The 14,223-nt window shown below is 37.9% G+C and overlaps 1 pseudogene; it reads left to right on the top strand.

The window, feature by feature from the left end:
- Positions 1–2,084: 2,084 nt before the first annotated feature.
- Positions 2,085–13,011, top strand: LOC124964099 (sodium-dependent phosphate transport protein 2B-like; annotated as a pseudogene).
- Positions 13,012–14,223: the final 1,212 nt, after the last annotated feature.

Below are 14,223 nucleotides of genomic sequence, written 5' to 3'. Positions count from 1 at the left end.
CTTCCTAATTTACTAGACAGTAAGCAGAATTGAATCTGCCCCTCTCTGGTCATTGCCCTTTTTTGATCAGCAATGGGCAACATTCTCTCATTGTTCTCTTCTCAGTGTATTACAGAATTTACCTACTAAGTTAGCAGCACACAGCAAACATCATAAGAAAATGAAGTCCCATAGTGTGTATTAACTATTATGACAGCACTTTATTGACTCAGAAATGGGATGATGTACAAAGAGAGAGAGACTTTCTATCTTGTTACCTGTTTTGAAGATTCAGGGAAAATATGTTAAAGAGAATGTTTGTCATGGAAGAGACTGAGAAATATTCAGAAGAAAAAAGAATGTCTTGTTCATTAATTTTCTAAAGGAAAAAGGTGAGAAAAACACGTTAAACAATATGAATTTTATTAATATTAAGATTTTGTCAGTGTTTTTTGTTTAAGACAACTACTCTTATTAGTGCTCTTGGATTTGAGTGATGTACTCATTGAACACCTGACTTTTTATGTCCCTGTTGTCCTGGTGGGATTAAGATTATTCTCTTCTCAGAGAGGTGGACATCGAAAGGCCTGTAGTTGCTATGTTCACAATCACCTCCTTTCCCATTCTCTTTCATTTATTTCCACATTAGATTTTAGAAGCAACTAATAATGACAAACATATGGAAAGGGACCTTCAAGCAATATGATTACCACAGGGTGCCTCCCCTTCTGCTTCTACTAGAACTGGTCTATGGTAGATTTCAGGAGGTCTATCACTTTGCCCTTGTAATGAACACTGCCAAGAATATGATGTTTGCGTTGCTTGAGGCAGTAGCTCCCAGATGTATCTCATAATCTCTTACTTCTTCTTTAATTCCTAGATATTTTCACATCAGATTTTATTTCATTGCATGTTTTACTATTTCTCTTTAAGCACTATTATACAATTTCTCCTAACTTCTGTGATAAGAATCACCTTGGTTATGTTCAAATCTGATATTACTAAACCTTTCTGTTGCATAGTCCGATTCTGTAAAATCTGCATGTTTCACCAATGTCCAAGGTGATTCTCATCTGTGGGGACATTTCAAAATCACAGGAAGACAACTTAAAATGAGGCCAGTAGTAAATACTTTCTACAAATATTCATTTATCCTAAGCCATTTTAATAATGGCAAACCTCTTTAATTTAACAACTATTATACCTTTATTTAAAAATAATACTTAACTTTAATATTTTTCTACATAAAATTCAACACATCTATGCTATGCTCACTATTTCACTTTAGACTACAGAACAATAGCACCTCTTTCCTATCCTTGAGGAGCTCATGTTTTGACAGTATAGTGAAATACAGGTAAAAAGGGAGACAAACCCTTCTGAAAAGGAGAATTAGAAATACCCAGACTCTCTTGCCAGAGTATGTACTCCATACCACATGGAAGCATGGTAATGAAATCACTCTTAAAATTCAAGACTAAATGGAGACATCAATTCATATGCTTTTTTTCAATGGGAAACAGGGGACACAGATATTTGGAGACAACTCGACACTATAAGGAATTAACTACATAGTTTTTCTTAGAGGAGGAATATTAAATCACAAGTGATATTTATCAATGTACTGGATAGTAGGTTCATTACTGATGATTTTGACTCTTACCCAGAACAACATATAAGACAGGAAGGAGGAGAGTGATTTGAAGAACAGGAAGAAATGGGAAATAAATACTGTGCAGTGGGATCTGTTTAAAAGGTACGGGGCTGAGGAGATAGCTCAGCAAGGCCCTGAGTTCGATCCCCAGTACTGAAAAAAAAAAAAAAAAAAAAAATGGTGCTAACAAGTTCTCTGCCTGTGATTCAGCAAGCAAGCACACTTATTACATGCTAATAAGTTTGTCAATAATGGAAGTCAATATGGGTAGATCATAGGCTTTATTTTCAGGTGTGAGACCTTGATCACTGAAAAGCAATGTTGACATCATCTTTAACTATACAATTTGCCACCTGACATGTAATTATAATCATTACAAGATTGCCATATGACACGGTCTTCATTTCAGACTTAGGGAGTGTGGATTCTCTTCACCAGTAATCACGGAAGCATGGCAGTAGGACACCTGTTGACGGCCCAGATTCAGCTGTGCCCTTCACATGAGGTCGTTATCAAGAGGCCTTATTTCAGTACCTAATGAAGATTCAATGGTGACTCTCTACTAACAGCTTATGAAATCTAAATCTTGGAGTTGCAGAGGTACAGCGTTTCCATAGAGTACTTTGTACAAAATGGATTGGAATCTGCTATGGTCTTACATCTCCTTGACAGTCAATTTTGTGCCTTATTCGCAAATGTAGCACTTTGTGTGAAGCAGTTTGCCATCGATGTTACAAATCCTAATGAAGTGCTTTACCTCCTGCCAGATTTCAGTGGGGAAGGCTTTCAAATGTATTTCCATTTATACATGCCTGTTTTTTTTACCCTCAGTGCACAATGAAATCCTACTGACTAATGTGCTTTATTTTCTATTTCCTTTCTCTGGGATGTATGTTGAAAGACAGAAAGTAGATTGGTGTTATAAATGCAAAGAGAGGAAAGCAATTAAGTCATAAAAAATTGGATGGGCTTTGCCTAATGTAGATGTATTGTTATAAATAAGAGATGCATAGAAGTCTGTAGACTTTGGGATTTCCTTCTTCATGCCATTGGTTCCAGATTTCTATCTGTGGTAAGACAGCTGTGATTCTATTTTCTTTTCTCCCAGTGATTGCTAGATTTCCAGAACACCACATTCTATCTTGTGGCTTCAGGGTTTTTGAGATCTTGTTCTGAATTTCTTTTATTTTTTTAGCCCAGTGCCATCAAGAGCTGCAAATTTCAGGCACAAAGGGAAACTGTCACACATGATAAAAATGGATGAAGAGGAAATATATGTTGATTAAATAAAGAAAAATCACAGAAAGAATTAAACAAACTCACTCTGGCTTTGCTTCAGACTACTCAACACCAGTTAATTACCATAGTTGTAAATACAGGTTTGATTATATTGGGAGATGAGCTTAGGTAAATTGGCATCAAATGCTCTGACAATTACATACCGGCTTCAATTTCTCAATATTTTACAATAAAAAGACATGATATCTTGACTGAGCAGAAACAAAATTTTCACTTAAACCTGTATTGAGTTACTAGATTCATACTTATTTTATCACTCAGTGCTAGGAAAGTTTAAAACCATACTATACTAATCAATCCCACTATTTATCACTTACCTGTTTTTAGAACTACCAGTATCAGATGAAAACTTCCTGAAAGAGATATGTATATTTGACTTCTTTACCAGGAGGTAATCAAAGTAAATTTTTAAAAATACGGAATGGATTTCAAGGAAATATAATAGCGATATTAGCCCTGCAGTGTTGCCGGGTGCCAGATGCCTGCCAGTGGCCACCTGTCACTTCATTTCTTATTCTCCATGGTGTCCTCAGACGGATGAAGAAACTAAGGTTCAGAAAATGTAAGAAGCATGCCCCTGTGCTCCTGTTGAACAGTTAGTGAAGAACTGTGCTGGATTGTCAATCTAGACAGCTTGGCTCCAATATCAGGGTTTTACATTGCTAAAACAAGCACATGTTTCCAGTTGTCTCAATCTTTGGTTGAAGAGTCTGCCACCTAGGTGAAAGGGAATAAGAAAACTCAAAGAAGGAAATAGCTTAACCCTATTGCCACCACCCCCTTTTCCCAGCAATGGCAAATCAGTAAGACAAACTGTTTTTAAGAAAGTGTTGGACAAGCAACTCATTATAAGTCCCCACCAACGTCACATTAAAATATCAGCAGGCACAAAAAAGTGTGAAAATACACAGAAGCATTTTAAAAATTAGGTAGGCCATTTATTGCCATAACCTAAGAGAAATCTAAGCTATAGAAAAAGGAGCTGAATACTCGTGAACTTCACATCATAGGATTATTGTAGTCAGAGGTAAAGAAGGAAATGTATTCACATGTTTAGGGTGGTAGGGGTTCTTAATCATTCAGTCAGGGTGCATTTTTACTGGGCATTATCAGCATAATATCTAGTCCTTTAAATTCCAAAGACCTGGAATAATTAAAAATTTTTTTAAAAAAATTTTATTAATTTATTTTTATTTTTACAGATTGCATTTTGATTCATTGTACACAAATTGGGGTACAACTTTTCATTTCTATGGTTGTGCATGATGTAGATTCACACAATTCATGTAATTGTGCATATACATAGGGTAATGATGTCTGCCTCATTCCACCATCTTTCATACCCCTACCCCTCCTCCCTCTCATTTCCCTCTACATAATCTAAAGTTTCTCCATTCTTCTTTCACCCACAACCCCACTACCCCCATTAGCAGCTCAATTCTCAATAGCTAGATTGAGGAACCAACCTAGATGCCCTTCAACAGATGAATGGATAAAGAAATTGTGATATAGAGGGAAAAGAGGGGTGGTAGGGGTGGGGGGAAGGGAAAAATAACAGAATGAATCAAACGATATTACCCTATGTAAATGTATGATTACACAAATGGTATGCCTTTACTTCATGTACAAACAGAGAAACAACATGTATCCCATTTGTTTACAATAAAAAAAAGAAACTGTGGTATATATACACAATGGAATATTATTCAGTCACAAAAAGATTTTAAAAAGTAAAAAAAAAAAAAAAATTTCAAAGTACAAAAAAAAAAGCATGGAAAGTTTAAAAATATGTGATTAAAACATTTATAAAATATTATACAAACTCAAGTAATTAATTGCAATTTTACACACACACACACACACACACACACACACACACACAAAGAAAAGCATGCCCTGTATTTACATGGGTAGTAAGTGCCATAGAGGCCTATACATTCCTGAAAAGGTCCTTGTTTTGAATAAGCCTTTGCCAAATTCATAACTCATGACTCTGCCTCTCCCAGTACTTCAATCCTACCAATCTTACCTTCAGGTTCAATACCACTTGGTTTCCTAGGCCAAATAAGAATTGCAAAAGCAGAAACAAAGGCAGTGTCAACCAACCCCCAAACTGGCAGTAATATTAAACTATTCTGATATAGGCTGAGCATAGCCTAAGTGTGCAGGGTACCTGCTGGTTCTTATACTGTTCCCCAGAACCAAATTTCCCATATTTATATCTTACTCTTGACCACATCTATATGTATAATATTTAGCATTGTATTTCAACCATGTTCATAAGTCTAATTTAATTTTTACTAGCCAGTCCTTAGTAATGTAGATTGTCTGAGGAGCTGGGGTCTAATATTCCTTTTGAGCTCCAGGTCCCACAGTGTGACCGAACTCATTGTCAGGTCTTAGCTCCTCTTTGAATGACCTATCACCACAGTCCCTTTCTTCTTAAATGAATTCCCTTTTCTCCTCTAAATTCAGAACATTGTCTCTGATATCTATGCCATATTCATCCATGGATTGCTCTCAGGTTCAGCTATTGTGTCTCTGATCTCGGGAGATCCCTATTTGTATAACCCATGATGGAAGAACAAGGCCATCTTTGTCTAGTTAGATCTCTGACCAGTCATGTCCAAACACATCCCTTGGGATAACACCAAATCCCAAGATTTCCTCCTGATATAATTCTCCATAGCTAAAAGTATGCTTTATTGACACTTTCAAGTACCATGTGGTTTAAACTCTTCTCTGTTCTGATACTTTTATTCTGATAATGATTATTTTCATCCTGTTTTGGGAGCAGAGCAGGCATTCTTTATGAAGTAAGAGGGGTATTCTAATATCCTGGTAGTAAAATGAAAACAAATTTGAAGCACTCATACCTTTTTTTTTTTTTTTTTTTGGCAGTATGGTAAAATAAAATAATTCAAAGTCCATTAAAGCTTATTAGAATTGGAATTCTAAGACTGCTTCCAAGATCAATTAATTCAGCGATTTAAGAGAGAGCAGCATTTAAAAATCCTTGGAACAAGGAATTACCACAACTGGAAAGGGTACAAGGAATATAGTGGTAAGGAAATTTTCAAAGGTCACTTATTAGCTGATCAGAAAGAGTAAAGTATGAACTTTGGGTGAAGAAGTTATGTCTCTAATCTTTTCTCAACTGGACTCTCCATTTTCCACATACAGTTATTAGATAATTTACCCTTGTTTTCTAGAGCCTTCAAAGTGATTGATTGGTAGAAGGTGGCTTCAAGCATGAGGTGGTTGTTTTACATAGCAAAAATTTGAGTAGATTTATAAGCATAGAAAAATTGAATGCTTTATTGTTCATTTTTAAAATAATCAAATGTAAACTGTCTATTTTTTTCTTTAGCTTATTTTCTTGTTTCTTCTTCATTACATAAGATTTGCAGAATATTCAGTGAAGGATGAACTAAAGGATCTTTTAGAAACACCATTGTCTTTAAATGACTTATTTATAAATCCTATAATCTGGAAAAGATGAAGTAAAGATAATTCAATTCAATAATTGTTGAAACTGAGTATCATAATAAACATAAGACATTTAATATAAGAAATGTATGGTTTTTATTTTCATCTACTGTATAAGAAACTCAGGAGATGGGAAGGTTGTATTTTTAAAAAGTTTCCTGGTGATTTCAATGATTAATCAGGTGTGCTAAGTAACTTTCTGATATCTTTGTTACCATCTGAAATCTTATAATCAATACAAACCGGTGAGTAAACTGCCTTTTGACTTTCTTTTAAAAAACAGCAAGAGCCCTCAATAAGAAAAATAATTGGGATATGATCATATGTACAATTTATATCCTATTCTTTATAAACTGAGGGTATTTTTTTAAATTTATTTTTATTGTAAACAAATGGGATACATGTTGTTTCTGTTTGTACATGGAGTAATAGCATACCATTTGCATATTCATACATTTACATAGAGTAATGATGTTTGACTCATTCCATTATTTTATTCCTTCCCCCCCACCCCTCCCACCTCTCTTTTCCCTCTATAAAGTCCCTCCTTCCTCCATTCTTGCTCCCCTCCCACCCCCCATTATGTGTCATCATTCACTTATCAGTGAGATCATTCGTCTTTTGGATTTTTGAGATTGGCTTATCTCACTTAACATGATATTTTCCAATTTGATCCATTTGCTTGCAAATGCCATAATTTTATTATTCCTTATAGCTGAGTAATGTTCCATTGTATATATATACCACAGTTTCTTTATCCATTCATCAATTGAAGGGCATCTAGGTTGGTTCCACACTCTGGCTATTGTGAATTGAGCAGTTATGAACATTGATGTGGCTGTATCACTGTAGTATGCTGATTTTTTTTTATTGTAAACAAATGGGATACATGTTGTTTCTCTATTTGTACATGGAGTCAAGGCATACCATTTGTGTAATCATAAATTTACATAGGGCAATGTTGTTTGATTCATTCTGTTATTTTTTTTCCCTTCCACCCCCACCCCTCCCACCCCTTCCACCCCCCCTACCCCTCTTTTCCCTCTATGCAGTCCTTCCTTCCTCCATTCTTACCACCCTCCTTATCCCTAACTCTAAACGTAACCCTAACTCTAACGCTAACCCCTCCCACCCCCCATTATATGTCCTCATCCGCTTATCAGCGAGATCATTTGTCCTTCAGTTTTTTGAGATTGGCTTATCTCACTTAGCATGATATTCTCCAATTTCATCCATTTGCCTGCAAATGCTATAATTTTATCATTCTTCATGGCAGAGTAATATTCCATTGTATATATATGCCACAGTTTCTTTATCCATTCATCAACTGAAGGGCATCTAGGTTGGTTCCACAATCTGGCTATGGTGAATTGAGCAGCAATGAACATTGATGTGGATGTATCTCTGTAATATGCTGATTTTAAGTCCTTTGGGTATAGGCCAAGGAGTGAGATAGCTGGGTCAAATGGTGGTTCCATTCCAAGCTTTCTGAGGAATCTCCATACTGCTTCCCAGAGTGGCTGCACTAATTTGCAACCCCACCAGCAATGTATGAGTGTACCTTTTTCCCCACATCCTCGCCAACACCTATTGTTGCTTGTGTTCTTGATAATCACCATTCTAATTGAGGTGAGATGAAATCTTAGGGTAGTTTTGATTTGCATTTCTCTTATTACTAACGATGGTGAACATTTTTTCATATGTTTGTTGATTGCTTGTAAATCTTCTTCTGTGAAGTGTCTGTTCCTATCCTTAGCCCATTTGTTGATTGGGTTATTTATATTCTTGGTGTAGAGTTTTTTGAGTTCTTTATATATTCGGGAAATTAGTGCTCTATCTGAAGTATGAGTGGCAAAGATATTCTCCCACTCCGTAGGCTCTCTTTTGCATTGTTGATAGTTTCCTTTGCTGAGAGAAAGCTATTTAGTTTGAATCTATCCCAGTTATTGATTCTTGCTTTTATTTCTTGAGCTATGGGAGTCCTGTTAAGGAAGTCTGATCCTAAGCCAACGAGGTGAAGATTTGGACCTACTTTTTCTTTTATAAGATGCAGGGTCTCTGGTCTGATTTCAAGGTCCTTGATCCATTGTCAGTTGAGTTTGGTGCAGGATGAGAGACAGGGGTTTAGTTTCATTCTGTTGCATATGGATTTCCAGTTTTCCCAGCACCATTTGTTGAAGAGGCAATCTTTTCTCCATTGCATTTTTTTGGCACCTTTGTCTAATATGAGAACATTGTATTTATTTGGGTTTGTGTCCGTGTCATCTATTCTGTACCATTGATCTACCTGTCTATTTTGGTGCCAATACCATGCTATTTTTGTTACTATTGCTTTGTAGTATAATTGAAGTTCTGGTAATACGATACCCCCTGTTTCATTCTTCCTGCTAAGGATTGCTTTAGCTATTCTGGGTTTCTTATTCTTCCAGATGAATTTCATGATTGCTTGCTCTATTTTTGTAAGGTACGTCATTGGGATTTTAATTGGAATTGCATTGAACCTGTATAGCACTTTTGGTAGTATGGCCATTTTGACAATATTAATTCTGCCTATCCAGGAACATGGGAGAATTTCCATCTTCTAAGGTCTTCCTTAATTTCTTTCTTCAATGTTTTGTAGTTTTCATTGTAGAGATCTTTTACCTCTTTGGTTAGATTGATTCCCAAGTATTTTATTTTTTTTTGAGGGTATTGCAAATGGAGTTGTTTTCCTCATTTCCCTTTCAGCTGTTTCATCGCTTGCATATAAAAATGGTTTAGATTTATGCGTGTTGATTTTATAGCCTGCTATTTTGCTGAATTCATTGATGAGGTCTAGAAGTTTACTTCATTTTTTCCAGGTTATAGGATTTATAAATAAGTCATTTAAACAGGAATTAAAAGTTGTTAGTTTTAACAACTTTAAAAGAATAAAATTTTAAAGAATACTTTTTTCCTGAATAAGATGATTTTTAAAAATTTTTTTCTTAGTTTTGACAGTAAACGTCTTTTAGATATTGTTATTATGTTGACCAGTTTCCCATTATCATAACAAATGCCTGAGACAATGGACTTATAAGGAGGAAAGATTTTATTTTGGCTCTGTTTTGGAGAGTTTAGTTCATAGTCAACTGACCCTTTTCTCTTGGGCTTATGGCAAGGAGCACATGGTGAAGCCACACTACTGACCTCATGGTGGGGAAGTGAAAGAGTGAAAAAGAAAGACACCATTGCCCTAATGTTTGCTTAAGACACCCTCAATGACCTAAACCTTCCTCTAGTATCACCTCTTTAAGTTTCTACCACCAATCCATAGCTCCAAGTTGACAACTAATCCTCTAACACCTGATCATTTCGGGGATATTCCAGAAAAAAAAAAAAAAAAAAGAAACACCATTGTCAAGATCAGCTACTACAATGAGGAAAACATAGTTTTTATAACTGGCTATAGATGACATCATGAAAAACGTTCTTACAAATTTGTATTGTGTTTTGCAGTCATACATTTGGAAAAGGGACAGATTTTCATTCTCTATTTGTTATATTTCTCTTTTGACCCTGTTAGTTCCTATCTCAGTGAGGGACTTAGTGAGATTCATAATATCTATTAATTGACAGAATTGAAGAGAAACAATGCGGTATTTTATATATTAGCAAGTGATATTTTATTAGTTTATTAGAGAAGAGAGAAGAAAATTATACTAATTCTAATTTAGAGGCAGATGAAAGATGAGAATTATACCAAAAAGAATGGTACATTAATTTAAAATGAATACTGGGGAAGAAGATAGAGACAGTAGTAGTGGTAAGGAAAAAAGAAAAAAAAAATATATGAAGAGGTACAGGACAAGAAATATCAAAGAAATTGGCCACACTACAGTAAAAAGCAGCTCAGAATTCTGTAGCTTTTAATTCAGAAGTTCATAAGAAGAAGGTTACTCTCAGTGTCTGGGTATTTTGTAAAGTAACAATCCCCATTGTGAAAAACACTACGATGTATGTGAACACAATACCTCTATTTTATATATTTATCTTTGTGTGGTGTTGAGGAACAATTCCAGGGCCCCATATGTGCTAGGCAAGTGCTCTACTGCTGAGCTATAACCCAAGGCAGGTGAGTGTAAATTCTGATATCCTCTTGTATATGTATATGTGAAATGATAGTTTTACTTTGCATATCATTGCAAGTAACTTCATTATCCAGTGAATATTTCAGAACTTTTGTTAATTTTAGTTTGTACAACTGAGAAAATAATGTGGATCATTTAAGAAAAATGTTAAAGGAATAAGTTTAAAAGCAGATACGTTGAGAACCTAACTATGCTGAGCAGCAAAATGAAATTAAATTCCTATCTCTTACCCTACAAAAAACTCAATTAAAGTATATCAAGGACCTAGCCATTAGACCAGAGACCCTGCAACCTACTAGAAGAAAATGTAGGCCCAACTCTCCATCATGTCAGCTTCAGAATTGAACTCCTCAACAAGACTCCTAAATGCAAGAAGTAAAATCAAGAAGCAATAAATGGGATAGTATCTAAATAAAAAGCTTCTTCACAGCAAAGGAAACAATTAAGAACATGAAGAGAGCCTATGGAATGAGAGAAACGCTTCACTACCTGCACCCCAGGTAGAGGATTAGTCTCCAAGATATATTAAGAATTCAAAAACCTTAAAACCAAAAAAACCCAAATAATCCTGGATCATAGTGCTTTCCCAGCTGTTCCCAACTGCTTCCTCTGTTCCGGACTGCTTCCTTCCCAGACCCTGGCGCCTTGGCCTGAGCTGGAAAATGCCCAGCACAACCCCAAAAAATACTTCAAAGGTGCCATGAGTTATCAGTACACACCAGCCAAAGGCCAGGAGGCCTACAAAAATGACTGCAGAGGTCCTGCACCCAAGATTGAACTTCTGCCCTCCTACTCCACTGTGACATTGAAAAAGGAACCCACTCAGGTGGAAGACTCCTGGGACTTGCCTGCACTCCAGGATCAAGTGTCCAGAGAGAAACACCAAAGGGAAAATCCTCAGTGTCTTGCAAGGAATTGGGAAATTCATTCTGCTCCTGGGATACCTCTACTTGTTTGTGTGCTCCTTGGAAGTCCTCAGCAGGGCATGCCAGTTGGTTGGAGGAAAATAGCCAGGAAGTTCTTCAGCAAACACTCTTTCATGTCCAACACTGAGGCAGGACTGGTGATTGGGGTGCTGCTGACCATCAAGGTCAGAGTTCCAGCACCTCCTCATCCATCATCATCAGCATGGTGGCCTCCTCACTGTTGACTGTGGGCTGCCATCCCCATTATCATGGAAGCCAACATTAGGATCTCCATCACCAACACTATCTCTGTGTTCATGCCTACAGACCAGAGTGAGTTCAGAAGGGCTTCTGCAGGGGCCACCATCCATGATTTCTTCAACTGGCTGCCTTACTTATGCTCTTATCCCTGGAGACTGCCACCAACTACCTGGAGATTCTGACTAAATTGGCGATGGACACTTTCCACTTCAAGAATGGAGAAGATGCTCCAGCACTTCTGAAATTCATCACAATCCTTTCACGAAAATCGTTACTCAGCTGGACAAAACCCCATCCACCAAATTGCCATGAATGATGAATTGGCCAAAAGAAGGAGTCTGGTCAAGATTGGTGCAAAACTTTTATAAACAGAACTGAGATGAATGCCTTTGTCCTCTCACCTGAGAAGTGCACTTCCCCTTCCCTCTGTTGGATGAATGGCATCTATACCAGGACCATCACGAACATGACTTACAAGAACATTGCCAAGTGCCAACATATCTTTGTGCATTTCAACCTTCCAGATCTTCCTGTGAGCATCATCTTCCTGATTGTCTCCTTGCTGCTCCTCTGCGACTGCCTGATCATGATCATCAAGGTCCTGGGCTCTGTACTCAAGCGACAGGTTACAGTTGTCATCAACAAACCATCAACACTGATTTCCCCTTTCCCTTTGCCTGGATAACTGGCAACCTGGCCATCTTCCTGGGGGCGGGCATGACCCTCATCATACAGAGCACCTCTGTGTTCATCATCTGCCATGACTCTGTTGATCATATCGGTGTGATAACCACTGAGAGGACCTATTTACTCACGCTGGGTTCCAAAATCAGCACCACCACTAGAACCATCCTGGCCACTTTAGCCAGCCCAGACAGCACCCTCGAGAGTTCCCTCCAGATCCCCCTGGGCCACATTTTCTTCAACATCCCTGGCATCTTCCTGCGGTACTCGATCCAGTTCACTCGCCTGCTGATCTGCCTGGCCAAGGGTCTGGGCAACATCTCTACCAAGTACTGCTGGTTTTCTGTTTTCTACCTGATTTTCTTCTTCTTTCTAACCTTGCTGACAGTGGACTCTTGATGGACAGCTGGCCAGTTCTGGTGGGCATGGGGGTGCCCATCATCCTCCTGTAGCTGTTGGCGGTCTGCCTCCTGGTGCTGCAGTCCCACTGCATGCATGTCCTGCTCACAAAAGTCTGCAACTGGATTTCCTGCCCTTGTGGATGAATTCCCTGACATGCTGGGACCACTTCATCTCTCTGGCCACCAACTGCCGCCAAAGGCACAACTGTTGCAGTTGCCAAGTGTGCTGACCTGGGTTAGGTGCAGAAGGGGCAGGGTGTCCCCATCAAGGCCCACTAGACTCTTGACAACATACATCAGCAGAGAGGCCCAGGATCAGGTCAAGTCCAAGCTGATGCCCTGGGCTGCGGGAGCATCCGGAATTCCATCCAGTGCTTGACAAAGATCCTCTGGAGGATGATTGCAAAGGCTCATCCTAAAAGGAATTGCCGGATGTTTTGCTCCGAAGCATGGTATTTTCTCTGATAATATATTACTCATTTCAGTCTGAACGGATTGCTTAAGGGGATGAAGGGAATACAACAAAAATTCCAGAAAATATTACCTACAATCTGAAAAACAATGGGTCTTTACCACTAACAAAATTAAAAATAATTTTGCAACCGTACAATGAGTCCCTGAAAGCCTCTGGAGAAAATAGTTGTAGATCTGCCTTTGTCTCCAACAGGCTGGTTAAATTTTAACGATGGTTTTGTTCATGTGTGGTGGTGAGGTAAGAGAATAAGGTTTCATAACATTCCTTCCTTCCTACAAAGAATATGTCACCCCTATAATAAATGTTGGTACACAATAACAATTGGGACCGCTGCCCTACTGTAACCCTTAACTCAGCAATTTAGATATTAACCAGATGGACCTAGTAGAGATGGTCACATGAGAGTACTTGTCTATTGTTTTAACCACGAGAATAATAACCGCGAGAATAATAAGAATAGTCTTAGGTCACATAGAGTTTAGATATTAAGGAAGTAAATATTGTATTAGTTCATCGACGTAGTTAGATATTCTTAAAACAATTGTGATTAGGTAAGGATAATCTGTAAGGTTACTGTTTTCTCATAATTTTCTGTTCCTTGTTAAAAACAATTTCTGCCTATGCTTTAGAAACTTCTTTAATATTAACCACAAGATAGTCATTATAGCCTGAAGAAAAATGTATATAAACCCAGCCTTCCCCAGAATAAAGTGGGATTGATTGCACCAGAACTAGAGTCTGTGTCTTTCATTCTCCATCCATCGCCGTCGCTGTCCCCCCCTCGCCCCGTTTACCGGTGTGGAACCCATGGACTCCTGCTAGGACTGGACCCTGGCACTGGGCACCAAGGCCATCTCCAAAAGAACGACCTTGTAGGAGGTTGGGAGGACCTCAGATGCCATATGCTTGACCCATTCTGCTTCCGCAAAAGTTCTGCTGCTTCACAGGGGATTTGTTCCCCAGTAGG

This window comes from Sciurus carolinensis, chromosome 14, assembly GCF_902686445.1.
Source record: "Sciurus carolinensis chromosome 14, mSciCar1.2, whole genome shotgun sequence".
In the NCBI taxonomy this organism is placed as follows: domain Eukaryota; kingdom Metazoa; phylum Chordata; class Mammalia; order Rodentia; family Sciuridae; genus Sciurus; species Sciurus carolinensis.
The sequence above is the reverse complement of the archived record's forward strand: the minus strand, read 5'-3'. Positions and strand labels throughout refer to the sequence as shown.